The sequence below is a fragment of the Manis pentadactyla genome, chromosome 19 (genome assembly GCF_030020395.1).
Source record: "Manis pentadactyla isolate mManPen7 chromosome 19, mManPen7.hap1, whole genome shotgun sequence".
Taxonomy (NCBI): domain Eukaryota; kingdom Metazoa; phylum Chordata; class Mammalia; order Pholidota; family Manidae; genus Manis; species Manis pentadactyla.
The window spans coordinates 15,338,453-15,349,392 of record NC_080037.1 but is presented as its reverse complement, the minus strand read 5'-3'; positions in this window follow the sequence as shown (position 1 = coordinate 15,349,392).

Below are 10,940 nucleotides of genomic sequence, written 5' to 3'. Positions count from 1 at the left end.
TCTGATGCATAACGAACAAGTTCTTACATGGAGAACAAATTCTTACATAGTGAATAAGTTAAATGGTGAACAGTGCAAGGGCAGTCATCACAGAAACTTTCAGTTTTGTTCATTCATTATGAACTATAAACAGTCAGTTCAAATATGAATACTCATTTGATTTTTAAACTTGATTTATATGTGGATACCACATTTCTCTCTTTATTATTATTATTTTTAATAAAATGCTGAAGTGGTAGGTAGATACGAGATAAAGGTAGAAAACAGAGTTTAGTGTTGTAAGAGAGCAAATGTAGATGATCAGGTGTGTGCCTGTAGACTATGTGTTAATCCGAGCTAGACAAGGGCAATAAACATCCATGTATGCAGAAGATTTCTCTCAGCACATGAGGGGGGAGGTTCTAAGCCTCACCTCTGCTGCTCCCCATTTTCTCACCAGATGGCCCCCTGTGACTGTGCCTGTCTTAGGTTGTTCCTCCCTTGAGGAATCTTACCCGTCTCTGGCTAACCAGTCATCTTCCGGGGCCATACAGGGAAATGTTAAGTTGGTAAGTGAGATAGAAGCCTTATTGTTTGAAAAGGTTAGCTTTTTACTTCTTTGCATATTTATGCCCTGTAGCTTCTATGCCCAGCATTTGTCTTGAGGTGTCTTTACCACTTGGAAGAATTATGATACTCGGTAAATTCGACATGTGGCACGAGTTCAATTTAAAGGTTGTGATTAGGTAGGAAGAAGAAAAGCTATAGAAGTAGCAGGCAGAAGAAAACCTGGGAAGATTGATTATTTCTTTGACATATCTTCTTGTAGAGTAAATTCAGCATGGATAGGTTTTAAACTACTAATTAAATTGTGCACACACATTAACATAATAGGAATATAGTTACCTAACCAAAGCATACCTGTAATTACCAGCCATCTCCAGTGAAACCAAGAAAACCAGTTAGGCACCTTAGGCATTTGTGAAAACTTATCTATGATATGGTGGATATTGTCCGACTGAACTTAAACAGTCTGAGAGAATTCAGATAAACTAGAACAACCCATTCCTGGGGACTGTTCATATCCCATATGTTCTTTTAACGATAAATAGTCTGTGGTTGTAAGATTTTGGAGTGCTACAATTTGCACTTCTCCTAATTCTTGGTTGAGTTCCAACAGTATAGATCCAGTCAAATTTGTTGTTTTACTGTATGCACAGGCCAGCTTAGATATCTCCTTCTTCATTCCCATGGCAAGTCCAGGAACTGGTGGGATGAGTGCATCTACACCTGTGACAGTGCGTGGATCTTTGTTGGAGTTTTTTTTTTGGCTGATCATCTTCTGTCATGAGTCTTCCCGAGAGTGCTGATGTTGGAAGTTCTTTTTCATATCGTATCTTAGTTCATTTTCGGGGTAGCCAAATTAGGCTTTGATCCTCTGTATAAACACAAACAGACCCTTTGCCTACACTTTTATATGCCCTTTATATCATTGTGTAGAACTCATTAGAGGCCACCACATAGGAACTGCTTTTTTTTTTTTTTTAATCATTAATCTACACTTACATGATGAATACTTTGTTTACTAGGCTCTCCCCTATACCAGGTCCCCCCTATATACTCCTTTACAGTTACTGTCCCTCAGCGTAGCAAACTGTTGTAGAATCACTACTTGTCTTCTCTGTGTTGTACAGCCCTCCCCTTTCTCCCACCCCGCTATGGATGCTAATCTTAATACCCCTTTTTTCTGCCCCCCCCTTACCCCTCCCTACCCACCCATCCTCCCCAGTCCCTTTCCCTTTGGTACCTGTTAGTCCATTCTTGAGTTCTGTGATTCTGTTGCTGTTTTGTTCCTTCAGCTTTTCATTTGTTCTTATATTCCACAGATGAGTGAAATCATTTGGTATTTCTCTTTCTCTGCTTGGCTTGTTTCACTGAGCATAATACCCTCCAGCTCCATCCATGTTGCTGCAAATGGTTGGATTTGCCCTTTTCTTATGGCTGAGTAGTATTCCATTGTGTATATGTACCACATCTTCTTTATCCATTCATCTATCGATGGACATTTAGGTTGCTTCCAATTCTTGGCTATTGTAAATAGTGCTGCGATAAACATAGGGGTACATTGGTCTTTCTCATACTTGATTGCTGCATTCTTAGGGTAAATTCCTAGGAGTGCAATTCCTGGGTCAAATGGTATGTCTGTTTTGAGCATTTTGATGTACCTCCATACTGCTTTCCACAATGGTTGAACAAGTTTACATTCCCACCAGCAGTGCAATTACAGCATTTCTTTCTCCAGGATTCTTAGATTCTTTCTCCAGGATTCTCAAAAGTGTATACATGAGAAACCGAACCCACCTGTCCTGAAGACTACGTGTGCTCATGAAAAAAAATATGTAGCATGTAACTATCGTACAATGAAATTGATGTAATTCGTGAACAAATGAACAGTTTACAACAACTTGTACAGAATATCCTGCAACTAATAACTGTAGTTTTGGGTATCAACAAAGTGATGAAGAATTGTTATAGTGCTCAGTTCAGCCAAGTCTTTCTGTGACAGCTTTAATAGCTCCACTATTTGGGTGTAAGTCGCAGAAGTCAATTCAATATTCCAGCGCCAGAACCTCCTCTGGATATAATCTAAGACTCAGACCACGTTAAGCTACCTGCATCTCACTTCTGTTCTTCTTCAAGAACCAGTAAGAATTTCCCTAATTGTTTATACTCAGTAAGAGTGGTAAGCACAACCAGTCAATTAAGAGGGTGGGATACCAATGGATGTGTGTGGAGGGAGGTGGTATTAACATATTCCAGGTCACTTTTCCTGTTCTCCCCACTCAAATTCACAACTTCTTCTTTTCACCTAAATATGTCCTTGCCCTTGGAGAAATTTAGTCAATGATCATTTTAAAAAATCTGTTCTTCTCAATGAGCTTCCCATTTATGCTGAAAGCACCACTGTGAACCTGGGATGACCCAGCTGAGCTGAGGACATAAAAAGGATCGCCACTGATCGCTGGTTTGACAATCATCATGAAACCACAAATAGAACTTAGCTCTTTCTGCCTTCACCTTTATTTATATAAACGAGGAAACTGAAACAGGATGGGATAATGCGTTACCATCTGACCTTCTACCTCTTGAAGCTTTCTCTAGAAAGATCCTTCCAGTTCTCAGGGCTTCCTCTGAATTGCAGTAGCCCTCGTCTGAACTGACTTGTACTTATCTTAACCTTTAGGGTGATCTTCACTGATGTTCCTTGTGCAGGTATCTTCCCCAACCTACCCATCCAAACTGAACAGTCCAAACCCAGGAACTGTATACGCATCACAAGACCCACAGACAAACAATGCACATGATGTCATTCAAGATAAAGCTTCTTTTAATATTATTATTATTATTTGGGGTTTTGTCTTCTTAATAATAGATAGCCAGCTTGCCTGATGTAGTTTCTTTACCAAATAAACTCAAATACTTCATAGAGGATATAAAGACAGTTATTTGAGTACATACACATTCCCAAATTCCACCACTTTTAACAACATACTATATGTGCTCATTCTAGAACACATGGATTTGAGGTATGCCCGCATTCAGCAATTTCTTCAAGGCTTTATTTCTGACTCCTTAGGTCATATTGCTGTGGGGTGTCCCATACAATGGCTCTTTCCAGAAACGGTCCAATTTTATTTCATTTTTTTCTCTAAGTAGGGTTTATTATTTGGGGTCAACTTGATAAATTGTCAGATTCAGTATTAGATGGTTGGATAATATATGTTTTATTTTGTTTGAATGTGCTGCATTTATTATACCCCTCTGTCCTGAACCAAGTGGACTTTTTATTATTAAAAATCTAATGAAAACAAACTTCACAAAGAACTATTGTTAAAGAATACACTTGTCATTTCTTTTTTTTTCCCTCTCTTAGGTGGATTTACAAGAGCCTCTTGTTATAGGCCGTGCATGAATGACAAGCTGTTTGCTTTAGATTTATGTAGAATTTATAATAAAAATGAATCAAATTTATTTTAAAACAAAATCTAAATTAAGTGGATTCATAAACCATTGCAATAGAAAATTGATTGAAATCTGAACCTTGACAATTTCTCTACAAGGAACACTTGACATCTTTCTAGTAGATTTGTTTTACTAAAGCAAATTTTTAAATTAAAGTCAGACAGGGGAAAAGCAATAGGGCTACTTTCAATAGCTTTTCTTAGAAAATTATTTATATCTATATTATATCTATTCTAATATATTTCAATGTCATTTTTTCTTAAACCAGTCAACAATTACAACTGCCTCATAGCCTTCTTTTTTTTTTTTTTTTTAAATAATTATTTTTTATTGAAGGGTAGTTGACACACAGTATTACATTACATGAGTTTCAAGTGTACAACACAGTGGTAGAACATTTATATACATAATTCTAGGTTCCAGCTATCACCCTACCAGGCTGTTACAATATCTTGACTATATTCCTTATGCTATACATTACATCCCGGTTACTAATTTATTTTACCATTGGAAGTCTGTCCTTTTTTTTTTTTTTTTTTTTTTTTTGTGAGGGCATCTCTCATATTTATTGATCAAATGGTTGTTAACAACAATAAAATTCTGTATAGGGGAGTCAATGCTCAATGCACAATCATTAATCCACCCCAAGCCTAATTTTTGTCAGTCTCCAATCTTCTGAGGCATAACAAACAAGTTCTTACATGGAGAACAAATTCTTACATAATGAATAAGTTACATAGAGAACAGTACAAGGGCAGTCATCACAGAAACTTTCGGTTTTGCTCATGCATTATGAACTCTAAACAGTCAGTTCAAATATGGATACTCATTTGGTTTTTATACTTGATTTATATGTGGATACCACATTTTTCTCTTTATTATTATTATTTTTAATAAAATGCTGAAGTGGTAGGTAGATACAAGATAAAGGTAGAAAACATAGTTTAGTGTTGTAAGAGAGCAAATGTAGATGATCAGGTGTGTGCCTGTAGACTATGTGTTAATCCAAGCTAGACCAGGGCAATAAAACATCCACGTATGCAGAAGATTTCTCTCAGAACGGGGGGGTGAGGTTCTAAGCCTCACCTCTGTTGATCCCCAATTTCTCAACTGATGGCCCCCCTGCGACTGTGCCTATCTTAGGTTGTTCCTCCCTTGAGGAATCTTACCCGTCTCTGGCTAACCAGTCATCTTCCGGGGCCATACAGGGAAATGTGAAGTTGGTAAGTGAGAGAGAAGCCTTATTGTTTGAAAAGGTTAGCTTTTTACTTCTTTGCATATTTATGCCCTGTGGCTTCTATGCCCAGCATTTGTCTTGAGGTATCTTTACCACTTGGAAGAATTATGATACTCGGTAAATTTGATATGAGGCACGAATTCTATTTAAGGGTTGTAATTAGGAAGGAAGAAGAAAAGCTATAGAAGTAGCAGACGGAAGAAAACATGGGAAGATTGATTATTTCTTTGATATATCTTCTTGTAGAGTAACTTCAGCATGTACAGGTTTTAAGCTACTACTTAAATTGCACACACACATTAACATAATAGGAGTATAGTTACATAACCAAAGCATATCTGTAATTACCAGCCATAGCCTTCTTTTATTTAACAAACTAGAGATATTTACTAGGTCTCACTCTTCTCTATGAGTCTGAATATCTATAATGAATCATCTAAACATCACCTCATTCCTCTTTATAGAACCCCCTCATCCTCCTTCCCTCTGGGCCTTTGCCTCAATGTAACTACCCAGTATTTAGCTGTTCCTTCTTCCTTCCATGGAGACCAGTCACTCATCTTTAATAAAGATGACGCAGCCACAGGTACTTCTGTTTACACTCACACTTACCTTTTCCTTTATCATCTATTCCCTCTAAATTCTACAGCATCTTAAATTCTCTCTTCCTGCAGAAATCTTCCCCCCTATTTAAGATTTACTCAGGTGAGTCCCAAGGAGAAGCAAACAGTATTTTACAAGTCGGCTAACCCCTCAAAATACACAACCATCTTTTTCCTTCTACTTATCAAAGTTCTTCCCGCTGCCTCTCTTCCTCGGGAGGGAACACACTGTCTTGGTCTCCCTGTCTACACGTGCCCGGTGCTCTTCACTCAAGCCAAGGACCCCTAGTTTTTCCCAGTCCACATCCGGGTTTACTTCTTTATAGAACTGCAGTCGTGGACTATCTCTCTTCCTAAACGCGACTGCTCCTTGACTCCCGTGAAGCAGCACTCTTCAGGTCCCTTGTCTCTTCCCATCCCCCTCACTCTCTCCTTGCCTTGCTGGGCGTCCTCTTCCATTCGCTTCTTGGGAGTCAGCATCCAGGTTTTGTCTGTTTATATTTTGTATCTATTTTTAATGTCCTTTGTCCGAATTTGCACCGTAATGGCTCTACATAGGTCCACTGCCCAGAGGGCTCCCTGCTTTATATCAGCAGCCTTAGCATTTCGGCAGTTGCCTCCTGAATATTACCACCTCAGGGTTCCATCCTAACCTGTTCTAGCTTAACTTGTGACACATAGTAGGTTTTCAGTAAATGCTGAACTGAATGAGCTATACAGCTACAATCATTCTGAGATGGATTTCTCTGGAAACACTTGCAAGAGAATTAAGGGGCAAAACTGGAGGTTTCTCTAAGTCAATGATTTTTGTGTACTCAGTCTAGTGGTAACGAGGCAGGCAGACCTCTCTTTACCTTTGCATAGTCTTGAACCAGCTGCTTAACCCTCTAAACACCAGTTTTCTCATTTATGAAATGTCACCTACCAAATAAATTGTTGTGAGGCTAAAATTAAGTAATTCATATAAAGTACAGCAGTATTCAGTGACAGCTGAGGTGGTAACAGTAGAGATCCCTCTTATTTTTAGAGATAATGTTGTCACTCCATTGCTAGAATATGTAAATTCCACAGAGTGAAGACTTTTGTCTTTTTTCACTCCCAGCCATTGGAGATCGTGCCTAGGAAGGGCCTGCCGTACAGCAGGCCTTCCATCAATATTTGCTGAAAAATAGTAAACTAAGAGTTGTCTTTACATCTAGGACCAGATTCATCGTGTTTACCTCCCATGCCAGCTCTCCTTTTGTCTCTGCCAGACCTCCTAATGGTTACATAGCTCCCAGAATAAAATCTGTGGGGTCCTCCTTTCTAAGTTTGCATGAGAACACCAACAGAGACTTCAGGGTGACGTCCTGCACTAGGTGAGCCCTTCGTGGGTCAGGAGGGGACCCGGCAGGACAGGATGGGGAGCTATGCCAGCCATTGCCCTTCCCCTGCCCTTCTTCTGCTCCCTCCAAACACACTGACGGGCACTCGTGTTCTAAGAAAAAAAAAAGGGAAAGGAAAGAAATGCAACATTGAAAGGACATGGCTTGAGCAGGCCTCAAGGACAAGGCTGCCCCTTCCCGCCAAACCCTCAGCTTTGTCCTTGCACAGTCACTGCTGTGGTGTTTTGCCCACCCTAGTCTACATCTGGCCCCTGAGACCAGAGTCGGGTGGAGCACATGGAGGGGTAGGGTGCAAAGTTTGGAGCATGGGGCTGTAGGCAGCAAGGCTGCCTCCTGGAGAAGCCCACAGAAGGCATTCCAGGAAGGGTCTGGTGCAGAGCAGCCATGTGGTACACAACAAACATGTCCGCCAGAAATGTTTAAGAAGTGAAAAGGTTGGCATTGGAGAAAGACCCTTGTTGGTCCTCAGCTGCCAGGACATCCCCCAAGAGACCCTGTCAGTGGGGCGAGAACCTGTAAAAGCAGGTGATGGGGTAACTCAGATTAGTGTATGTGACCACACTGGTACACCAGGGCTTTTTTGTCACACAAGTGGGAGGCCAGAAAAGAGAACCGAAGTTGTAAACGAAGAAAGAAAGGTTGACTAGAAGCAGGACACTCAGGATATCAAACTCAAAGTACCTGATGAGAAACGAAACAGCAGCAGGGTGAAACCAGGACAGGGGGCTTAGGCTGGGGAAGGCAGTTGGGAACGTATTTTAACAAACACCGGGGCTCCTACGGTGTTTCTTTTATTTAGGATTTGACAAGCTTTATTTATAGTTAAGATGTGTTTTTAAACCACAAACCCACCTCAGATAATGTCCTAATTTTGCTTCTTACTGATCATGTTCCCTCTCTTTTGTCATCTTTTATATCTTTCATTCATATTTCTCTTAAGTTGGCATCATTTTCATTCTTATTAACCATAATTTCTCAAAACCCTTTCTTAGTATTTGAACTTTTTGACCACTTTCTCCCATCTCACATCCCTATTTCTGGACAAGCTTGTATGTCCAAATTTTAAAGTAATTCACTTTTGGCCATTCTTAAAAGCTATTCAACCCGGGTACCATGAAATCCAGCATCCTTGATATTCCACTCCTGGTCACTGCCATCTAGAAAGAAGTGAGACCGTAGCACAGTCACTGAGACCTCTCCCGGAGACACTGACATAGGTTCAACCTTTGCTCCTCATTGGAGCTGACATAAATACCCACCTCCCAGGATTCTGCCTCTTTTAATTTTCCCTTTTATTCACAATGAAAGAGAGTCTGGCTGCCAATAGATATGGCAGTTGACAAAATATTTGCACAGCATAATACATTTTTTCTAAAGAGGTGTAGCTAGAATGATTCAAAGAACCCATCCCCTCGCCTCTCCGATGTCCGCCCACCCCTATCAAGACATTAATACATTCGGCTTCAGCCTTGAAGCCTAGTTCACTGGAGGTGACAGGTAACCAGACGCATGGAGCGTATTTTCCCTTCCTTCCTAAAAATTTCCTAAAGCTTCCCCTTAATACATAATAAAAAGATCACCAGGCCCTTGAACTTTCCCCTCTAGGAGCAGCCAAAACAAATCCTAAACTAAGTCCCTTGGCAGAGAAGTATTCTTCTGATGGTAAAGAGAAAAATAAAATAAGAAATCTGGATTATTGCTCATCTGAGAATCTCCCAAGAGACTTTGTAGCAAATACGTACTCCCTGTGGTCTAGGGGAGACCCCCGTAAAACTGGCCAAGTCAGCAAGAAGAGGGAGGTCAAATCCCACACAGCGTCCTGTCCATAAAACAAACCCGGCTCTGCTCATGTAGTGCGTGTTGTCCAGCCGTTGCCTTTATGTACAAGTTGGGCACATGCCCCCTCCACGGTGCCAGTCACTCCTGCTAGGCCACGGGCCAGGGGTGATTTCCAGCAGCAGAGGGGCAGGATGGGTTTGAAAGTAGCTGCCGCAGTGAATGAAGTAAGAAGATTGGCCAAAGTGGAGAGAACGCCGCAAGCCAAGGCTCGGCCGGGGTCAGTTCACGTGGGTCTGTAAATCTCCTTCATGGACCATTAGTGCTGAAAGGAGCCTCTGGGGGTCATTCAGTATATCCCTCTGCTTCCCCTGGGTCGCTTCAACACATGGTTTTCCTTCAAGACTGATAGGTTTTCAAGAAAGAACATGCCTTTTGCCATTTTTTTTTTTTTATCTCTTAACATTCTCCATTTCATTCTTCCTGAGTCCTGATGTACTCTACTAATCAGGTCAATAAGCCAAAACTTGCAGGGAATAAAATCATAGGCTTTGGTTACTGTACAGCCCGTGATACTGTGTTAGACATCCAGCCAGCTGTCTTACAAATGTTCAGAAGAGCCAGAGAGCATGCGTGAAGCCGCGCAACCCATCACTGCTCCTAAGAAAGCAACCTGAATGGCATCTATTCAGCGAATATTTACGGAAGGCCTGCTGTAGGCCCTTCCTAGGCACGATCTCCAATGGCTGGGAGTGAAAAAAGACAAAAGTCTTCACTCTGTGGAATTTACATATTCTAGCAATGGAGTGACAACATTATCTCTAAAAATAAGAGGGATCTCTACTGTTACCACCTCAGCTGTCACTGAAAACTGCTGTACTTTATATGAATTACTTAATTTTAGCCTCACAACAATTTATTTGGTAGGTGACATTTCATAAATGAGAAAACTGGTGTTTAGAGGGTTAAGCAGCTGGTTCAAGACTATGCAAAGGTAAAGAGAGGTCTGCCTGCCTTGTTACCACTAGACTGAGTACACAAAAATCATTGACTTAGAGAAACCTCCAGTTTTGCCCCTTAATTCTCTTGCAAGTGTTTCCAGAGAAATCCATCTCAGAATGATTGTAGCTGTATAGCTCATTCAGTTCAGCATTTACTGAAAACCTACTATGTGTCACAAGTTAAGCTAGAAGTTGAGAATACGGTGAGATGTGGTCACAAAACTTTAATACAAGGAGAAGACAGAGACACAGACGATATGATGGGGTAAATGCTGCAAAAGAGATGTAAATAGGAGCTGCTAAGCCCGTCCTGTGATAGTGTGTGTGTGTGTGTGTGTGTGTGTGTGTGTGTGTGTGGTGTTGATGGAGAGGACAGCATGACAGCAAATTGGAGAGAATAGGAAGCATCCCAGGAAGAGCAGGGTCCTGGAACAATGAGGAATGTCTGAGGAACTTTGAGTGGCATCTTTTAAACCTAGATTAGCAAAACTCTCAGGGATGTTCTTACTCTTATTTTTCTATCAAAACTTCTCACTGGGTAGGTTTGTTGTGCTTTTTCTAAAATAACACAAAAGGACATGGTTGCATGATCTTAGAAACACCTGAACCTCCCACTCTGATCCCACAATCAGATTTTCCTTGGAGAAGAATAGAGTTGGTCATTAGCCTGTCCAGTGACGCCTTCAGTGTCACCTCCTGACCCCTGGGACCAGAGTGAGGTTCCACTGTGTATCAAAAACAAATCGTTTTCCATAGCAGAATTCTTACATGTGAACTGATGTGCCTTCAAACTAATGTGTGTGTGGATCGAGACAGCTCCTACCTGCTGCTTTAGGGAAATTAAAAGAGGTGTCTATTTTTTAAGTGAATTTTTTTATAGCAGCAGATGCTCATGTTTTCTGTTCAAGTCAAAGCCACAGGCTGAGATGCACATGCA